Source organism: Opisthorchis viverrini, assembly GCF_000715545.1.
Source record: "Opisthorchis viverrini unplaced genomic scaffold opera_v5_111, whole genome shotgun sequence".
NCBI lineage: Eukaryota > Metazoa > Platyhelminthes > Trematoda > Opisthorchiida > Opisthorchiidae > Opisthorchis > Opisthorchis viverrini.
The window spans coordinates 489,384-509,203 of NW_008751765.1; the positions used below are offsets into that span (position 1 = coordinate 489,384).

General features: G+C 46.5%; 1 protein-coding gene across 1 annotated transcript in view; it reads right to left on the bottom strand.

The window, feature by feature from the left end:
- The window catches only part of T265_05655 (hypothetical protein), a gene marked incomplete at both ends in the record, with an annotated part of 62,233 nt that overhangs the window by 29,649 nt on the left and 12,764 nt on the right, over positions 1-19,820 (bottom strand). The gene's annotated exons all lie outside the window — the stretch shown is intronic.

Below are 19,820 nucleotides of genomic sequence, written 5' to 3' on the forward strand. Positions count from 1 at the left end.
CAATTGGTCATAGTGCGAATTTACTGACCGGAAAGTCCGTGGTTCGAACCCGACCACTGCCTCTCGACTTCTCCTGTCTAGGCTTGGGCAACCTGGCAGTAGCCCAGCCCTCGTGCTACCTTTGGGTGGCATGGCAGCTAGGCACCGGAAGGGTGCTACAGCTGAACGATTCTTATTATTTATACAGAGATATTGTATAGTTCGCTAATTACAGCCCTGGAATCAGAAGAAGCTCGTTCAGGTGTGACACTACTTCGGTACCTAACTGCCACGGCACATGAAGGAAGGAAGTGAGCCGGGATACTATCAGGTTGCCCAAGCCTAGACGAGAGCAATCGGGATCCCAAAGCTGGGTTCGAACGACGAACCTTCAGTAAGTTCGTGCCTATCTCGGAATAAGGTCAGCAATTGTGACGTTTAGTGTTGTGATGTGCTGTTCGGTCGGCCGCCGTTGTTTCCGGTTGCGTTGTTGGATTCGAGTCCACACCTATTCTTCTCTCTCTCTATCTCTCCACGGTCCTACCAGGGTGTACGCCAGCGGCATCTTCGTCTCAGCTGTTCAGAGTTTATCTGTGTAAAGTTACTAACTGGTCGAATACAATGGTGAATCTGTCGACGATGCCGTCAGATTACAGTGTTCGACGAAATAAATGTATATAACACCACTGGTCTTTTGTCACCCGACACACACGCGGCGGAATATCAACCCTTTCCTGAACTTGGGATGTCATGAATGCTGTTAACTGACCCCAAACGAGAGCAATTGCGTAGCGACCGCCATTAATCGATCGCCTCACCTGCAAGCTAGAGGCTCGGGTTCGAACTTACACAGAATTGAAGAAAACCTTTGAACAGGTGGGGTGCATGCCAACCATTGACCTAGGTATTGAAAATGCTTGGATTCGATTCGAAAAGAGAGAGCATATGCCCGTGGGCGAAGTGCTCGGGAGCACACTGATTTCCGAGTTACCACGGTTAGGAAGGGCAGCACAGAGTAGTAGATCTGTAAAGAACGCTGAGAGAAGACAGTCGGACTGGGGTTAGTGAATTCAAGCGAAAACATTTCTCCGATAAGAGTTGGCCTATAGTCCCTCTAGACTGAATCACACAGTGCTCTTGATCTATCGTCAAGCAGACAATCCACTTTCATCGATTGTTAATAAGACAGAACTGTGGAAACATATGCGTCTGATAATCGCAGATGGAGGTGCTTATTAACAGGGAGAGGTGAAGCGCTTTACCTGTGAATTTGAAGTGCACAAGAGAGTGTGTGTGAGGGACCTCATTCAGCAAAGCACCCGTTCCCGTGAGCATGATCTCAACGTTTCCAGTTCGCTCCAATATGTGTCATTCCCTTCTTGCTCCGTGTTGATGAAATCCTCATTTCAAAATATACCCGATCTCCTTCTGACTCCTAACAAAAACGGGCTGTTGGTGAGGGGTCAGGTTAGTGTCGAGGTAGGCAAGGGTTTCTAACCGATGCTTTCTGTGCAAACAGGGTCGGTCGTCTCGTTGTGACCCGATCGATTCACTGAACAAAACAGTCTCGGGTTGGATTGCGCAGGAATATCGGATGAATTCAGATAGCTAGACTGAAGCATAGGTGTGTCGATTCACTGAACAAAACAGTCTCGGGTTTGGATTGCGCAAGAATATCGGATGCACAGAGATAGCCAGACTGAAGTATAGCTGTAAGTGAGATAAAGCCCCAAGCTCTGAAGCCGGATAGTTCTGACCTGACCTCATACAGACTATACGTCCTTGTGCGGTCATCTTTGAACGACAGGTGTGTGAGGTGAACGGAGACCGCATAATTCGATTTAACAGTCTGCCTACCCTATCCTATGTGGAGTGATGAGTCCATCTGGCTAAGCTTTTGCAATGCGTGTCTTTTACTAAATGGACTGAAGTACATATTTCTTGTTTTAATGGGAACGTTCCCATCAAACTATGCTTAAGGGCTGAGGAAGTAAAGCCCGTGAATTGAGAACGGTGCCCACTTCATAAGGCTTTCCATCGGAGCAACTGCTTATAGAAACAGTAAGGAAAGCTGAGCTGTTTTTAGGAATTGCATTTGTGAGGCGTTTAGGTGGATGATAGTAGGGAGGCTGAACGGTATAGGGTGGCGTTTTTCGGAGGTAAAAATTATAATATCCTCACTGCTGTGTTCGTAAAGGAAGAGTCTAGTGCAAACGGACAGAGGTGTCGACCGGAATTGGACCTAACGGATGATAACAGCTACTGGTCTAGAAGCATTTCCCTCAACGATACGCCAACTCTCTTCTGTACACGAAAACTTCTGAAAACTGTTCGACAGTTCATGACCGGTTTCGCCCTTTCAAACCGCGAAATCTAGCTGGATGTTGCGACTGACAACACTGCGAGTGGTCAACAGTCACGCAACGGGATATATTTAGACAAGAAGTCCACAACAACTCGCTGAGTAGAGAAATACACTCATTCGCAAATTAATTTGGTTTCGCGAGAGATTCACCCGGAACACAACTGCATCTCTCGTTTGTGATGTTTCCAGGCAACTGAATGTGCTGCACCAGGCCGCCTCATGTTTCAGTCGCTACGATATTCTAGATATCGTAATGCACTCGTAATGCGCTACTCATAAGGTTGCTGAAAATTCGTCGACAGCCCACGACCGATTTCGCCCTTCCACTTTGGGCTCCTCAGGTAGGCGCAGTCCCCGAATCCCTGTCAACCTTACGTTCTACTTGAAACCAAATTGCACGAAATTGGCGAACTGATTTGGTTTTGTGAGAGGCTCACCTGGAACCCAGTTGAATCTCTGGTTTGTGATGTTGTGATGTCCCTGAGTGATTTTTCGATCTAAGATAATGGAGAATTTCATAACCGAGAGATTCAGCTGGGTTCCAGGTGAGTTTCCTGTGAAAACCATATTGCTATACAGATTCAGTTTTGATTTGAGTAGAATATAAGGCTGACGGGAACTCACTCCAGCTGGGTTCCAACCTGATGAGCCCGAAGTGGAAGGGCGAAACCGTTCGTGGGCTGTCGAAGAGTTTTCAGCAACCTTCTGAGTAGCATATTATGTCCATCTACTGTGATATCTCGAATATTGTACCAACTACAACATGAGACGATCTGGTGCCGCACATTCAGTTGAGGAATAACATCATGAGGGAGATATTTCGCTGGGTTCCAGGTGAGTCTCCCGTGAAAACCAAATTGGCATACAAGCACTTTACGAGATTCGGAAGTAATCGTCTCCGGATAAAGTCAACTAGTTCTGTCGACTAGTTTGTGCTCATCGGAAGTTTACCTTATCAAGCTACGAATACGGAGTTCCTCGCTAAAGACTACTCCGGATTGTCACCATCTTCAGGTATAAAATTGGCGCACATGTTGTGCAGTGAGTACGGCTGCCACCGTTTCGCTCGAAGACGGCCTGCGGAGTCGGCAGTGGATAGCTGCGCCGTGGAGGTGGGGACCGATATAACTGATGCATGACTACGGAGATGCGCGTGAAGTTTGCTTTAGGGAGATGACAGCTTGGATGCATGTGCGCCGCTGAGTACGGTCCTCATTGATGACGGTGAAGTTGAGGCCGTAGCTAAAAGCCCGTGTGTACTCACATGGACTGACATGATCACGTACGCTGGTTGCTGTGTGAGCACCTGTTCACCGTATAACCTTGAGATTGCTACAAGCCAATCTAATCCAAATTTACCGTCAAGTATGATGAATTCATTTTGTGTTGATAACGTGCTGAAACATGCAGTGGTGTTGTTCTCGGAGGTGAACTGTTTGGTGGCTACCCATCCGCCAACCAAGAAAGCTTTAGACTGAATTTTAGTCGGTGACGCTCTCACCGATGTCAGTTGTAGAGCATTCGCCCTCCCAAATGAATGGTTTCACGTTCCATGAGAAATACGGATTTTGTAGATGATGCAGGATAGCAGGTTATCGCTATTTTTGAACTCTTATAAGGCCACTAAAGTGCAGTATCAGATGCACTTTCTCACTGTGTCGTTGACGAACAATGGGGTCAGTATTTGAGATTTCTTACTGTCAGCGACCAGTCGATGCTGAATAGTCAAGGAACACGATTAGTGGGAATCGCAAGCAGTGCTCACCTCACTTAATCGTTCGGCCATGAACGGCTGAATGGCAGTGCCTAGTACTCACTTACATGGGACAGCACCGCTCATCCTGCAGTCACAGAAACTACATCGGATCCTTTCCGGATAAGCCCCGACACTAATGCAAAAAGTGCATGTGCGAAAAGTTAAGTTCCGCCCCACATTTTCCAAGCTCCAATTCAATGTACACACACAAGCTTGACCTATTTTTTGATGAAAGCAATTCCTTACCCGCATCTAGGTTCATTTTGTGCAAAAATTTTCTCCGTTCGGACGTAAAACCGTAAATGAACTTTCTGACGCTTTCAACTCTCGTTCATGACAACGAGAAGGCAATACGTTTTTTTGCAGTCACGGAGTGATCCATCACCAACATTTATGCAACAATGGCCACCAAATGACACTTTAAGGTGTTTCCTACAGATGGAGGTACAATGCCCGGCAGTGTCGGCAAGAGATCGGTCTTCGAAAGAGAACTTGGTTGGAGCGATCTAGGATGAAGTTTGGGACAGTAATTCTATTCATTTATTGTTGGTCCAAAAATTTGGCAAAAAAAGCAAACCCTGCTCAGAGGAATTACCTATTGGCCACACAACCGCTGTTGACTAGAAGAACTTTCTTCGCGAAGTTTGCGCCCGGCGGCTTTTGCAGGCTCCAACGGTTAATCATACAGAAAACTTTGTGGGTCCAACGACTGGAGCTCACACACAAACCATCGAATCTCTTTGGCACGTTTACAAGATGCAGAATAAACACCAATGTGGTACACACCGATCTTTAGTGGATAGCTACTTGTGTGAGTTCGTTTCGAGCCGAAAACGGACCTTTTCATGCAAATGGTTAATGGCATGTCCCAATTTCACCCTCTCCAATAAAAACTAAAAGTAGAAAATTTCATACCCTTTTTTTCTAATCTTTTTTGGTTTGCGGGGTTAATTTTTTTGGCGGGGCTTATCTGAAAAAGATCTACTAAATCTTTTCACACCACCGTCAATGAATAAATAGCTCATGAGATGGATTGAAACTTCCACCTGAGAAGTCATCACTCGAGGAGTCAGTCAACACATGGCCATAGGTTGTGGATTCAGTGACTGAAGGATCACTGTCCGTGAGAGCTAACCACCTGGCAGGTCAGCCCCTTGTGGTTAAGTGCTCAACCGCAGGCCGGAAGGCTGGGAACTCCAAAACGGAGTTTCGTGAGGTGTGCACTGCAGATTGTTCACAATAAGGATGAAACAGGTGTTCGAGAAATACACTCATTTGCAGATCAATTTGGTTTTCACGAGAGACTCAACTGAATCTCTCGTTTATGATATTCTACAACTGAAAGTGCTGCACACAGGCCGCTTCATGTTTCAGTTGACACGATATTAGAGATATCGCAGTATAATTTCATAAGGGAAACTATTCGCAAGGTTGCTGAAAACTCTCCGACAGCCCATGACCGGTTTCACCCTTCCACTTCGGGCTCATCAGGTAGGCGCAGTCCCCGAGTTTCCGTCAACCTTATGATCTACTTGAACCCAAATTGGACTGTTTTCGAGAAATACACTCATTTGAAAATCAATTTGGTTTTCACGAGAGACTCAACTGAATTTACAACTGAAAGTGCTGCACACAGGCCGACTCATGTTTCAGTTGGCACGATATTCGAAGAGTTTTCAGCAACCTTGTGAGTCGTTTCCTTGATGAAACAGGTGCTTTTCGCTTTTTCAGCTTGCCAACAGCTAGACATGCCGCATTGACAGAAGTCTGGGTAAACAAACTGGTGGCGTTACATAACTGTTTACAGAGCAGTTGGCGGAATACATAAACACGTGCCAACAAGTAGTAGCTCACAATATGAGACCCTGCGAGTTGATTTCGACTGACAGGGGTTGTAACGCTCACATGAGAATGCCGTCGCTCCTGCTCGTTCTTGTGTGTGCTTGAATTCGATGTTCTCAAGCTTCTTATGGAAAGTTGCCGCTGGAATGGACATTCGTTTTACGGACAATTCAGGGAGACTGTTCACTAGAAACTTCCGATACGCCGGGAACGGAGGTTTTAAGGTTGTTCCTAAAGTGACCTGATTAGTATCGTGGAACAGTTGTGTCTGATTAAAATGGGCAATGCCACCAGAACAAAAAGCATCGCTACTCATCGTGGACATTTTGATCAGTTGATTGCACGGTACGGAGTTCTTTTTAGGGATGTCCACGAGATAGGTTCGGGGTTCGAACCCAACCTCCCTGGGGGTGTCCCAGCGCTCAACCTTTCGCACAGTTTCCTATTCTCAGTGCGCGAAGTCCGTGTAGCAATAGGCCACACCAAATATTCTACGATAATGATTCGATGTGATTAGCGACATTGTGACAGTTCGCACGATAAACGTTTTCAATAAATGTGTAAACATCCACTTTGTTCAACGGATCGCTCCCAGAGTAACCACCCGGAGACAAGCACGGATTAGGTGACAACGTCAGAGATACACTCAATTATGTCACCCCCAAAGGCCAAGCTAAAAGTACATCTTTTGAGGATCTAATGATCCGCATCGTCTCCATATCGCTCTAAATAGCATGGGGCAAGATGACTCGGTGGTTAGAGCGCGAATTTACTGACCGGAAGGTCCGTATTTCGAACCACTGCCCCTCGACTTCCCCTGTCTACGCTTGAGCAACCTGGCAGCATCCCAGCCCTCGTGCTTCCTTTCGGATGGCATGGCAACTAGGTACCGAAATGGCGTTAAAGCTGAACTATTCATTTATTATTTATTAATTTTGCTTAAAACTTCACTGTGAAGTGTAAACACAGAAATGCCCAACTTTACGAAATAAGGTTAATTTTTTAATTGGGTGCGAGACATGGCATCTGCGGACTGATAATGTGAAGCGTCTTCAGGTTTTCGACCACCGATGCCTCAGAAGCGTAGCTGGTTATAGACGGCGTCAGCGTTAGTAACGAGGCGATTAGACAACGGGTATTTTATTGTGCTGCAGGCACCTCAATCCGGGAAAACATCCAGCACCATCGACTGCGATGGCTCGGTCATGTGCTATGCATGCCGAAACACCGTCTACCGAGAGGAGTGTTGTTCCCCGTGCCTCCTTTAGGATGGCGCAAACCGCGAGGTGGACAGCACATGACTTGGCAGAAAGGCGTCAAAGAGATCACGAAGAGTTTGGGTGTTGTACGCCTTCCAGGATGAGGTCCCCGTGACCCCGTCTGTGCTTGGCTAGAGACGTTGCAAGAAATGGCGGCTAGTCAACGTCAGTAGTGTTCGTGCTGTCAGTTTCTTTCCAGGTTGTCTGAAAGAGCGGTCGGAGGTGTGGGCACCTCAGAATGCTTGACATAGGCCAGCACTAGGTCCCCTTCCCCACCCACTCTCTTTCTCTTCTTTCCACTGTAGGGCTTTTAATATAATGTATATATACATATATATAACTAAACGAACCTCATGGTTGTACGACAGTGAAACATCAGTGCCAACGCTGATGATGATGATGGTCTTTGACTGCAAAAAGTGATTTGCCACAGAGAGGTTCACTCTCTGCATTCTCGCTTAACATCGTCATTGATGAAAGAATGGGGCGAGGCGCTGGAAGGTCTTCAAATCCCGGTGTTCAAATCATTGCTGCCGAGGAGCTCGTCGATCTGGACTGTGTGTACTGTGTATGCCAAAAACAAACTCATTTTCTGGCATGCGCCTTGAAAGTGCAAATGCTTGCTTCAAAACATGCGGTCTCTGAACGTATCCCTTACAATTCATGGAGAAACAATCAAGGTTGTGGAGAATTTTAGACGCATCAGGAGCTGTATTTGATCTGAGGAAATTGTGTCAGGTGAAGTCGGTGCACGAATTTCATAGGCCACGTCAAGAAGGTATACGACTGGGTCACAAGAATCGCGTTTACAGAGCTGTGTTGTGGCACGGGTGCAAAGCATGGTCTCTGCGGACAGATGATGTGAGGCGTCTGCGGGCTTTTTTTACCACCGATGCCTCAGAAGCGTTTCTGGTGTCCAACGGAGTCGACAGATTCGTAACGAGGGAATTAGAAAGCGAGTACAGCGGGCACTTCAATTGGGGAAAATATCTAGCACCGTCAACTACGGTGGTTCGGACATGTGCTCCCGAGACAAGAGCCTCCTTCGGAATGATGCAGACCGCCAGGTGGACAACACATGACTTGGTAGAATGGGACGAAAGAAATCACAAAGGGTTTAGGTGTTGCTGGTGTGGTCCGCCTTTCGCCCCGATGATTCTTCGCGTTCTTCTGGGGACACTGCAAGAGCAGGCGGCTGATCGACGCCGGTGGCATTCATGCTGTCTATTTCCTTCCAGATTGTCTGATTGAGAATTTGGAGGTGTAGACACCTCAGAATACTTACTGTGGGCTGATATACATTCTTTTCACTTCAAGGCTTTCAGTACAATTAAACAGACCTCGTAGTGAAGCACCAGTGTGAACGCTGATGTCACTGTCCCTGAGGATGACGACGGCTCCGCAGTGAGCTGCAGAAGCGTTCCGGCGGATGTTTCCACCAATGGATGTGTCAAAAGAAAACGACGTATAAATGAATTATTGACTTTTTCGTATAAATTTTGATTGTTGCACGTCAACCGTTCAGTTCTTACCTGTGTAGTCTGCCACTCGGGTACCTGTGAATGGATAAGTGGAGGACTGTGTGGAATGAGAAGCAGAAGTATGGTGCTGATGAATATTCCTTCGTCAAAATCTCAGCTCTACATACCATCGGTTGTGATGTTGACTTTTTGGTTCACCAACCGATGATCATCTCTTATCGAGGGATCTGCTTTCCTCAATCCGCTAAGGCTGTTATTGGACTGGGACTTCCTAAGGTCGCAGTCAGTGACTTGCGTTTGCTTGCCATTGTGGGCTCTCTGCGTACTTATGACACTTTTATGCGTGGCACATGGCGTTGAACGTACATTTTTGCCATTTAATTTCACACCAGACCCAGTATGACGGACACTTTGTGCCTGATGTGCGAGTCTTGACTGTGCTAGCGCCTACCGCGCCTTGAAGAGTATTCCACATTGTTTGTCCTTTCTTCGGTTGTTGGTCTTTAGACGCCTGTTTCCATACCAAAATCTTTACATACTTTGGGATTCACCTCGTCAGACTGGAACTGTTCTTGGCATGATTTCGAATGAGACGTTTCTCTCTTTTCTCCCATATTCTCCTGTTTCTCTTTCGCATTCATCGCTTGCATTCACTTTTTATGTTTGTGACCATGCTCCTCAAAAATAAATGATAATAGTAGGTTAGAGTGAATTTGATTGGTCACAGAGAATAGAGCGAATCAGGGACGGACAATCACATGACCAGTTATTGATTACGCAGAACACACGTGATTGGGTGGTCAAATACTTTGCCAATATGTTAGAGATGGGTTTGGGATGGCTACATATCGAACGTTGACACACGTGTTCTACTCACTGGGCAACTGTTTGCCCACATCGATCAGCGCTTCCTTCTACGAACGTGCCCGGTCTCGAAGTACACCAAAACTTCATTGGAACGTCGAGAGAAATGCTAGCCGACTAAACGCGGCTACTTGATTGAGCTTTTGTGAGTAGCGAGCTGTCTGTGAGAATTGGACGAGAGGTCATACCGATGACATCGGTATGATCGCTAAGTAATCTTGGAGAGAAAATACGTACTGCCTTACAAGATTCCGCCGACAAGGACTGGGTAGGACGTGAATCTGCCTATCGCTTTTTCAACTGGGATTTCGACTCGGCAGGCCGAGAAACCAATGTTTGCGGATAATCCCGGGAGATAACCAGGGCTCCGAGAGCACCAGTCGCAAACCCCAAGTTATTTTGAAAGAGAAAAGGTTCCAGTCCGTACAACGTTTCTCCGACACAAGCATGTGGAACTTGAGTAAGCTTCGTGTTTTTCCGTCTCACCATCCATCGGGTTACCGTCAATAACGCAATGCAAATGGAGACTGACACGTTGTCAAGACTTCAAATTTTCAGATAACGAAGTAGACTTTCAAGCGAACGATTACAGTATTCCCGTGTTCAGAATGGTGACCAACCAATGTACGAATGACGACGACTTTTGCAAATGGACCGGCCGTATCACGCAATCAGACTGGCAAACTCAAAACAAAGAAAGTCGAAAGTTCGGAAAATTCGATGGGCTGGTTCCAGTGGGTTGCTGGATTTTTGCATGGATGAACGAATTTGGGAGAAAAGCGGACGCATAACGGCTGGCATGCTTGACCAATCGACATTCATTCATGAATATCCTCCATGAACGGGTGTAACGGTGTATACTACTGATGAAACGTGCGAGTAGTTTATGGCGCGGCGTCCAAGCACCGTCCCTGCATCTGATGAACGATGAAGTTTACCACGAAAAAAATGTGGAACCGCTATGTAGCCTGCGTAACAGTCAATGAATGTGCTGCAGCGGTCGCTCCATGTTTCAGTAGGTACGACCGTCGAGATATCGCAATACATGGTATGGACGTAATCCACTATTTATAAGGTTGCTGAAACCTCTTCGAAAGCCCACAAACGGTTTCGCCCTTCTTGAGACTCACAAGGTAGACGGTGAGTTAGCAATGTTGTGGAATGTAGGTAGCTCGGGTGCGTTGTTTGGCTGCTGGTCTGTTCGCCGAGCTTGGCAGTTGGATTGCAAACGTTTCATCACCAATCGTGAGTGAGTTTCCGTCACAGGGGACTCACCTGGAACCCAGATGAATCTCTCGGTTATGGAATTCTCCATTATCCTAGGTTGAAAAACTACTCAGTGATATGACAACATCACGGACGATAGATTCAGCTGGGTTCCAGGTGAGTCTCTCACAAAACCAAATCAGTTTGCAAATGAGTATGTTTCGCTAAGTTCGTTCAACTGGGTTTCAAGTAGAACATGCGAGTGACGGAAACTCGGGGACCATACCTGATGAACCCGAAGTGGAAAAACGAAACCGGTCGTGGGCTGTCGACGGATTTCCAACAACCTTATGAGTAGCGCATTACGAGTGCATTACGATATCTTGAATATCAAGGAGACTGAAACATAAGGCGGCCGGGTGCAGCACATTCAGTCGCCTGGAAACATAACAAACGAGAGATAGGTTCCGGGTGAGTCTCTCGCAAAACCAAATTAGTTTGCGAATGAGTGTATTTCTCTACTCAGTGAGTTTTTGTGGACTCCTCGTCTAAAAATATCCCGTTGCGTGACAGTTGATCACTCATGCGGTTTTATTGTCAGTCAGAATATCAAGCTAGACTTCGCGCTTGGAAAAGGCGAAACCTCTTGTGAACTGTCGAAGAGCTCTCGGCAACCTTTTTGGTAATATATTAAGTTCGTGTACGGAAAAAAGTCGGCTTATTGTTGAAGGAATTGCTTCTAAACCAGCAGCTGATACCGTGAGCGAAGGGTTTTCCTCCCTTCACGGGTATTATCCGGCACTCTCGTAATGGCAGTTGAGAGCCGTAGATATTTGTTGGACTGCGATAAATCACTTCCCGACTTAATTCGTAGCTTGGTCCTACTCATTTTGGAGTCCATTGGTTTTTGAACGTTTTCACATACAGACAAAGATTCCATTGCAATCGAAAAACTCGGGGCGGGGTGCTTGATCATTTATGTGTGTGTTCACTGACGAGATAAAAGTAAGAATGAGGACAAATCCAATATAGGGAAGAATGGCTATTCGAGTTGATCATTGGTGGGAAAAACACGACGTTGGGAGTCGCCTTTTTTATTAACTGAGCATTTCAATAACCGCGGGCGGTCTTCGTCCGGTGAAAAGTAATCAAAATTCTTGGGCAGCATGATTCGGTGGCTTTTGGCCTTTATGGGATCTTTTCCAGATAAGCCCAGCTACCAAAGCAAAAAGTGCATATGCGAAAAGTTAAACCTTGCCCCATCCGCATATAGACTCGCTTTGTGCAAAAATTTTCTCCGTTCGGACGTAAAACCGCTAATGAACTTTCCGACGCTTTCAACTCTCGTTCATGACAACGAGAAGGCAATACGTTTTTTTGCAGTCACGGAGTGATCCATCACCAACATTTATGCAACAATGGCCACCAAATAACACTTTCGGGTGTTTCCGACAGGTAGAAATGGAAATGTAATGCCCGACAGTGTCGGCAAGAAGCCGGCGTTCGAAAGGGAATTTGGCTGGAGCGGCTGAGATGGATTTAGGACAGTAATTCAATTCATCTATTGTTGGTCCGAAAATTTGTCAAAAGTCAAATTCTGCTCAGAGGAATTATCTATTAGCCACACGACCGCTGTTGACTGTAAGAACTTTCTTCGCGAAGTTTGCGCCTGGCGGCTTTTGCAAACTCCAAAAGTTATCGGTGGCCCAGGTCTACACGTCAAAATCGATGAAACGTTAATATCTGGCCGTAAAAACCATGCAGGGCACTTCTACAAGATGCAGAATAAACGCCAATGCAGCACAAAGAGCTTTAGTAGACAACTACTTGTGTGAGTTCGCTTGGATGCAAATGTACCGAAAAACGAACCTTTTCATGCAAACTATTAATCACATGTCCCAATTTCGCCCTCTTCAATAGAAACTAAAAGTACAAATTTCATATCATCTTTCCTCTAATCTTTTCTGGGTGGTGGGGTTAATTTTTTGGCGAGGCTTATCTGTAAAAGATCCCTTGTTCGTTGGACTAACCTTGAATAGCGCACAGAAACGAAACCAATACAGCCAATCACACAGTGAAAGATAGTTTTTCCGGCCTTGACGACCTCACTAAAAGGACAAACTCCGAAGAGTGACCGCAAGTTGGAATTTGCAAAACGAACGTGTAACAAAGCTATCGCAAGGTCCTATAAACCTGAGTGACCTTTACAGTACGAACCACATGGATGAGCTTTCCACCATCGTGGATGGAATGGTCAAAATGTTTTCCCCACAGTGAAGGGAAAGAAGGCTTTCTCTGCGGAGTTATTTATTAGAAAATGCCAACTGACCGGTTACAGACTATTGGACGGGGTATAAAAACTCTCATTCGCATCTTAGTTTCAAAAACTGGACATCCATCTTCTCCTGAACGCGTGTTCTTGAACTTTACTGGATATTCACTGCTCAAATTCAAGCAAGTGCTACAAAGCGACTCCACAAATTCCACAACAGATCTCCCCTTTTCAAGAGACGCAAAGCGAATTTACAAGAACAACACATACTACTCGCATGCCTCCCCATCAGTAGTATCACCGTCGCACAGATATGAGCTTCTGCGATCGATTGTACCTCGATCAGGAACAAACATCAGTAATCCTCACTTCTACGAAGCCCATGGCGAACCTTGAATCGAGTTCCTGTGGGATAAATACACCGGTGGCCATATGCGTGCGTTTCTGATAATTGTTGCTGCCAGCCTATCCAAGTTCACAAGTAATTTTCAGAGCTTGGGTGCAGTCCTGATAAACTCTCTCCCTTTTCTCATCTCATTCAAATTCCAGCGGAACAAGCTTCTTGGATGCGAATACCTTATTTGGTATGCATGGTCAGGACGTTGTGTCTTTCCACACAGATCTACGCCCCTTGCGGACAGATGATACGCGGGTAAAATCGCTGTTATCCATAGAATATATCACGTGATCATACAGCTGATCACAAATCTGCCAGTGGTTTGGGTCAACCAACGCGGAAAGAAAGTAGATCAGCTTGCACTGTTCCGGGGTGTGGATCATCTGGTCACCTGATGTGTCTCAGCTGAAAATAGCGGTTGCATTCTTGGGGTGCAACCTTGGCTTGCAAAGTGTATGGTACCTGTCAGGTTGTGCACTGGTAACTTGAATACTCATCTCCAGAATTCAGTTTCCAAGACTAAAAGTTGTCTCGATTACCTTGTCGAGAGCAATCCTACATTTGCACCAGCAAAACAGGAACGTCACGGCGATTTCGGTGTGTACAGAAGTGAAACAGTCTGGAAAGTTATCTCACCGAACAGTCCAGATTCCCAGTGCCAAGTCCAAACTTTTCTAAAGTATCATTGGCATCTAGCTCAGTTTTACACAGACCACAAACAACCAGGTTTGGAGAATCAAACTCGATAAGTTCTTGGAGGAACATGCTACTCACAAAGTTGTTAAAAACTCTTCGACAGCCTGTTACCGGTTTTTCCCTTGTTACAGTTCATTCGAGTCTTTAAAGACTACAGTGTTGTTAACGGGGGACTCAAATGAATCGCTTGGTTACGATTATCCTCAAAGGAATGTTCAACACAGAGGCCACTTGATCTTTCAGTCCGGACGAATTTCGGGGTAGCGTGGCAAAACCTCCTCACAAGGTTGCCGAGAACTCTTCGACAACTCACGGCCGATTTCATCCGGCTCGTCAGATGGGCGCAGTCTCCGAGTGAGTCTAGCCAACCGTATGTTCTTCTTCCGAAGTTCGCCAAACACACCCGTTTGCAGATCAATTTGGTTCCAATTGGAGGCCTAACTAAACCCCCACTGAATCTCTCGTTTATAATATTCTTCAACTGAATGTCCTGCACACAGGCCACCTCAAGTTTCAGTTGGTACGATATTCGAAATACAATGCAATATGTTTTCCGGCTCATAGCGTTGTTGCTGACAACCCTTCGGAAAACCCTTCGAGGCCGGTAGTCGGTTGTTGAAGCGTTTTCAGCGACCCTATGAGTAGTGTGTTCTGTCACGAAAGTAAAAAGAGATATCGTGCGAACGGAAACATGAGGCAGGCCTCGTGGAACATACCTAGTTGGAGTATCATTGAAGATTTATCTGTCCCTCGGTAAAAATCCGTGAAACCGGTCACCCGCATTCCGTTTTATACATACATACAATTATANGAGTTAGTTTGGTACTGAACTTGGTCGAACTTTCATAATGAACGTGTGAGGTTGGGCTATCGTGAATGGGTAGCCTACAGGTTGTCTAACTAACGATGGATGGCGATTTAAAGCAGAAATCGTGAGGGCAACTGGGTCGGTTACTTAGTTCGGAGTGCGCTATTCCCGGGGCTTATGACGTGCTCGATTCTACTGGTTCACTGTTTGTGAATCAATAAAAATCACATGACTAGGTGTATTATACTACTCATAAGATTGCTGAAAACTCTTCGACTGTCCACGGTCGGGTCGAGAATATCGGCTGGGTTTCAGGTGAGTCTCTCATCAGAATCAAATGGATATACAAATGAGTGTATTTGTCACAATACAACGTGACTACCATGAGTCGGTTGGCTAGCCTAGATGGAAATGATCATGGAACGTCCATCTAGTATAGAAGCAGCTGTATCAGTCCCGGTGGTCTCGCGAAAGATGATATTTCCATCCGTATTGGGAAGGCCAGAGCAACTTTTGCGAACCTACGTCACCTGTGGCGTAGGCGTGACACCAGTTTCTCTGTCAAGGGTCGGGTTTACAATGCTGCGGTGCGCTCCATATTACTATACGGATCAGAAACCTGGCCGCTGCGCGCCGAGGACGTCAAAAGACTTTCAGTGTTTGACCATCGATGTCTTCGGAGCATTGCCCGAATCTGGTGGGAACACCGGATCAGCAATTCTGAAGTAGGTCGAATGGTATTTGGGAGAAATAACTCACCCTCGATAGATGAACTGATCATATTGCGCAGGTTGCGCTGGCTTGGCCACTTGCTGCGTATGCCATTCGACCGACTTCCTCGAAGGGCTCTTTTCGCCCAACCATGTGAAGGGTGGAAGAGAGCCAGAGGCGGTCAAACAATGACTTGGCAGCGAAGTATGAAAGCCATTACCAGCAAACTCAGCTGCGCTGGTCACTGCCGTCTTCCTGGATGGGGACCCCGAGACGGGCCACATCAATGGCTAGAGACATTATCAGACATGGCCCAGTCGCGCCCTCAATGGCGCTCATGCATCAAAGCTATTGCCTTCAATGCATAGCTCCTTTCCCCCCCCCCGCTTGACAACCCACTGACAGTGCTGGATTTATGCACCAATTTACCAGCTCGCGCGTGCAATGCGCAGCTACCTACCCCCCCCCCCAATCATCGGTGAACGAAACTGTGGCAGCTACAACCAGTGTACGACCAGTACGCGGTTCTTACAGCTGACAATGATGATGATGATGATGATAGAAGCATCTCAAGGCCGTCAAATATCGGCATTAGTGATCAGATGTTCTCGTCAGACTGGGCCAAGGCTTCGGGAGCATCGGCGGGATTAATTGTTAATGAACAAGGTCAATTTGACTAAATCTGCTGACAGGTACTCGATACCACACAGGTCGACAGGAGGCAAAGCCGTATCGTCCACTGCAGTCGTTTTAGGCAATCACGGAATTCCTTTCACAGTCCACCGATCGATTTTCTCAGGTGTGAACCGGTGTCCTCAACGAATAAGGTGCTAGTGAATAGTTGAAGCTGTTTCACACATACGGGTAACATACAAGCTCATAGAAAACGAGACATACAAAACTACCGCGGTCCTAGTTAGTACGCAGTATGAAAAGCTTTCGAGATTCGAACGCCAAACGATGTAGCAGACAGCTACTGGTTTATTGATCGTATACGTGGGAAAAGCAAGGCTATGCTCTGCTAATGCCAAGCGCAATATCCGTGGCCAAGCCACGCACTCCAGTGTGAGCGAATATGTGACAATAGTTGCCTACGCGAATGTCGGATTGACGCAAGGGTTTTGGAGCGATGGGAACTTGTGTGTCAAGTGCAGTGAGCAAATAAAGACCACCTTAACACGAGAAAGCAGTTGGGATGCTTATAACATCGGAAAAAACGAAATTCGCCACCCTTCGCAGTCGGGAACACGCCGAACGTGGGAACGATTTTTGTGCTACCCACTATTCCCGACTGCTCTTCTTTTTGTCAGGGGAATACTTTGAGGTAACCGTTTTGAAGATGGGATTTTTTCTGCACCGCGTTAGTGTAATGCTCCAGTAAGTGATTCGAGTACAGAGTAACACTCAAAAAAAAGGAAAGGAACACCGTACGAGTGAGCGTCAGCTATACATATGAAATCTTCGTTTTTCATCAAAACAAGTCGATGTGCTGGGAGATCGATATTGTGCAGTTGAACACCGAAAGTGAATGGGAAGACACGCTTATATGTCCAAAACTCCTGAAGAGGTGCGACACCGCGGAAAGACCAACCGGGGGGCTTGCGGCCCGATGTGGTGACCAAGCGGCACATGTGCCTATCATGAACGCCAGACTATTCCCCTCCTCTGCGAGGAGAAACAAAAGTAAATCACGCTTTCCGCACCCGAATAGTGGAATTTCAGTTGCATTGTTGAGGCGACCGAAATTTTGCACTTCCTCTGAAATGAACGCTTCAGCTATTCGGTGCTTTTGCACATAGGCTGGAATACATGGTGAACTTGTATGGTGTTCGAAATCCAAGGAGTCAGCCTTTTTCACACAACTGAACCTGAATGAGAATCAATAAACAAAACCAATTATCCCTATAATGCTGCCAAGATAACGGTGGCTGTTGCAGACACTGAGCTCTCCCCCTCCTTCAATCGGATTGTCTTTCGCTGATATTCCAAATGGGAAATGTTCCAAAGGATGATATCCGTTGCAATGCGCTTTACCGACCGAGTTTTAATGGCATGAGTCGTGTTTCCGCGGCAGCAGCAAAAAACGTGTTGACGATTTAAAGACTTGTGTTGCGTGTGCCGAACCATCGTTTGCTGAAGACAGTGCTATTTCCCATGCCCAATTCAGGGTGGCGCGAACAGAGAGATGGCCACCACTTGAATTGGAGGAGATCACGAAACGTTGGGTGCTGTCGGTGCTACTAGCCTTCCAGGATGGGGACCGCGCGATCCTCGCTGTGCCTGGTTGGAGACACTGCAAGATATGGCTGCCAACCGATGTCAATGGCATTCTTGTTGTCAGTTTCTGTCCAGACTGCCTGAGTAAATGTCTGGAGGTGTAGGAACCTCGGAATGGTTGTGGTAAGCTAGCCCGACGTCCCTTCCCCGTCCACCTTTATTCTTTTCTTTACAATAAGGCTTTCAAATAAATCATGGTCGTACGGCAGTGAAGCATCGGTGTTGAACACTGATGTCATGCTGCCGATGATGATGCTTTAAAGATGCTAGGACGATCGTTCCCTAGTATGAAAACTAACCGTGTAACAAACGCAGGGTGAAGTTCAGAGCACCGTTATACGCGTTACCAAAACGACCATTCTGTTATAGACGTAATACACTACTCATAAGGTTGCTGAAACCCCTTGGCACGGAGCGACCGGCTTCGCCCTTCTTTTAACACTCAACTTAGTTTTGCGAGAATAAGCTAACTACATAGTGGACTTTGGGCTTCGAAGAAGTAAATCCCGGAATTCTCTGTCTCACTGTATGGCCCTGCGTATGTAGTCAAATCGATGAAAGTCGAGCCGCATGAGCACTATTTTTTGGTGCACTCTCGTTCAGGCCCCGTTGCCAGAATCGCATGTAGTGCCGAACTGCACTGAAGATAAGAATAAATAAATAACTGTTCAGCCGTAGCACCCTTTGGGTACCCAGTTGCCACACCACCAGAAGGAAGCACGAGGGCTGGGATACTGCCAGGTTGTTCAAGCCTAGTCAGGGGAAGTCGAGAGGTGGAGGTCGGGTTCGAACCACAGACAATCCTGCCAGTAAATTCGCGGTCTAATTACTTCGGTCATCTAGCTTACAAAATAGGTCGCGTTTCACGAAGTCTGTGATAAAGGCTGTGTATGAAGGCATCTAGATATCCTTAACTCAGTGGTACATCCGAGAAAATATGACCAGAGTTTGAAGGACAGACACCTTGTGTAGAACCATCAGCAGGTCTAAATGAAGGGCGACAGGTGTGAAATTCGGTTGAAAGGACTGACAATTTGAAGCCTATAGTCTACCCGGAGCATGTGAGGCACAACCTGCAAGACAGACACGTGTCTAGTCCATTTTAGGTTGGTTTTTACAATGGTAGCCACAGGAGGTCATTTGCAACACTGTCACAAGAATTCTAGAACCAAGAGGTGGTGTCTAAATGGACTGTCTGCTTCGAGTAGCTCGGTGATCTGCATTACTGGAAGGACAAGGCTAGCTCACACTCCTGTGGCACACTGCGGATAGCGATGGTTTTATACGCCGTCGATTGTAGAGTCATTGCAAAAGTCATCACAAGTTTTGTTGTCTGACATTCTCAGAGTTAACACGGGTGTTGCAAAGTTTACAGACATGGCATTTTATGCTGTGATGGACCGCAGACAACCGAGACACTGCGACCGGATTCGTTCTAAATGCAGCAAGTTATTCCACCAAACCAAACGCTCCAAAGATGCCCTGGTGTTGTAAACACCAGCTCCTTCTCTCGAAGTTGTTCATCACGGAACTAATGACCTGTTTTAGATATAAGTGTCCAGGCGAAATGACTCAGTGGTTGGGGCGCGAATTTACTGACCGCAAGGTCCGTGGTTCGAACCCGACCTCTCGATTTCACCTGTCTAGGCTTGGGCAGCCGGGCAGTATCCCGACTCTTGTGCTTTCTTCGGATGACCTGACAGTTAAACACCGAAAGTGTGCTACAGCTGAACGATTTCTTTTGTCCGCTTTCACAAGACAGACTCTGGCGGTTCTCAGATTTCCGATCACGGTGGAGAAGCACAGAGTTTCGTTTCTTAAAATTCACCTAACAATACAATGGTTACTTTCGGGATCTCTCTTTTTCAATTCGCAAAGGGTCCAGAAATTGGTGCCGTGTTTCCCTC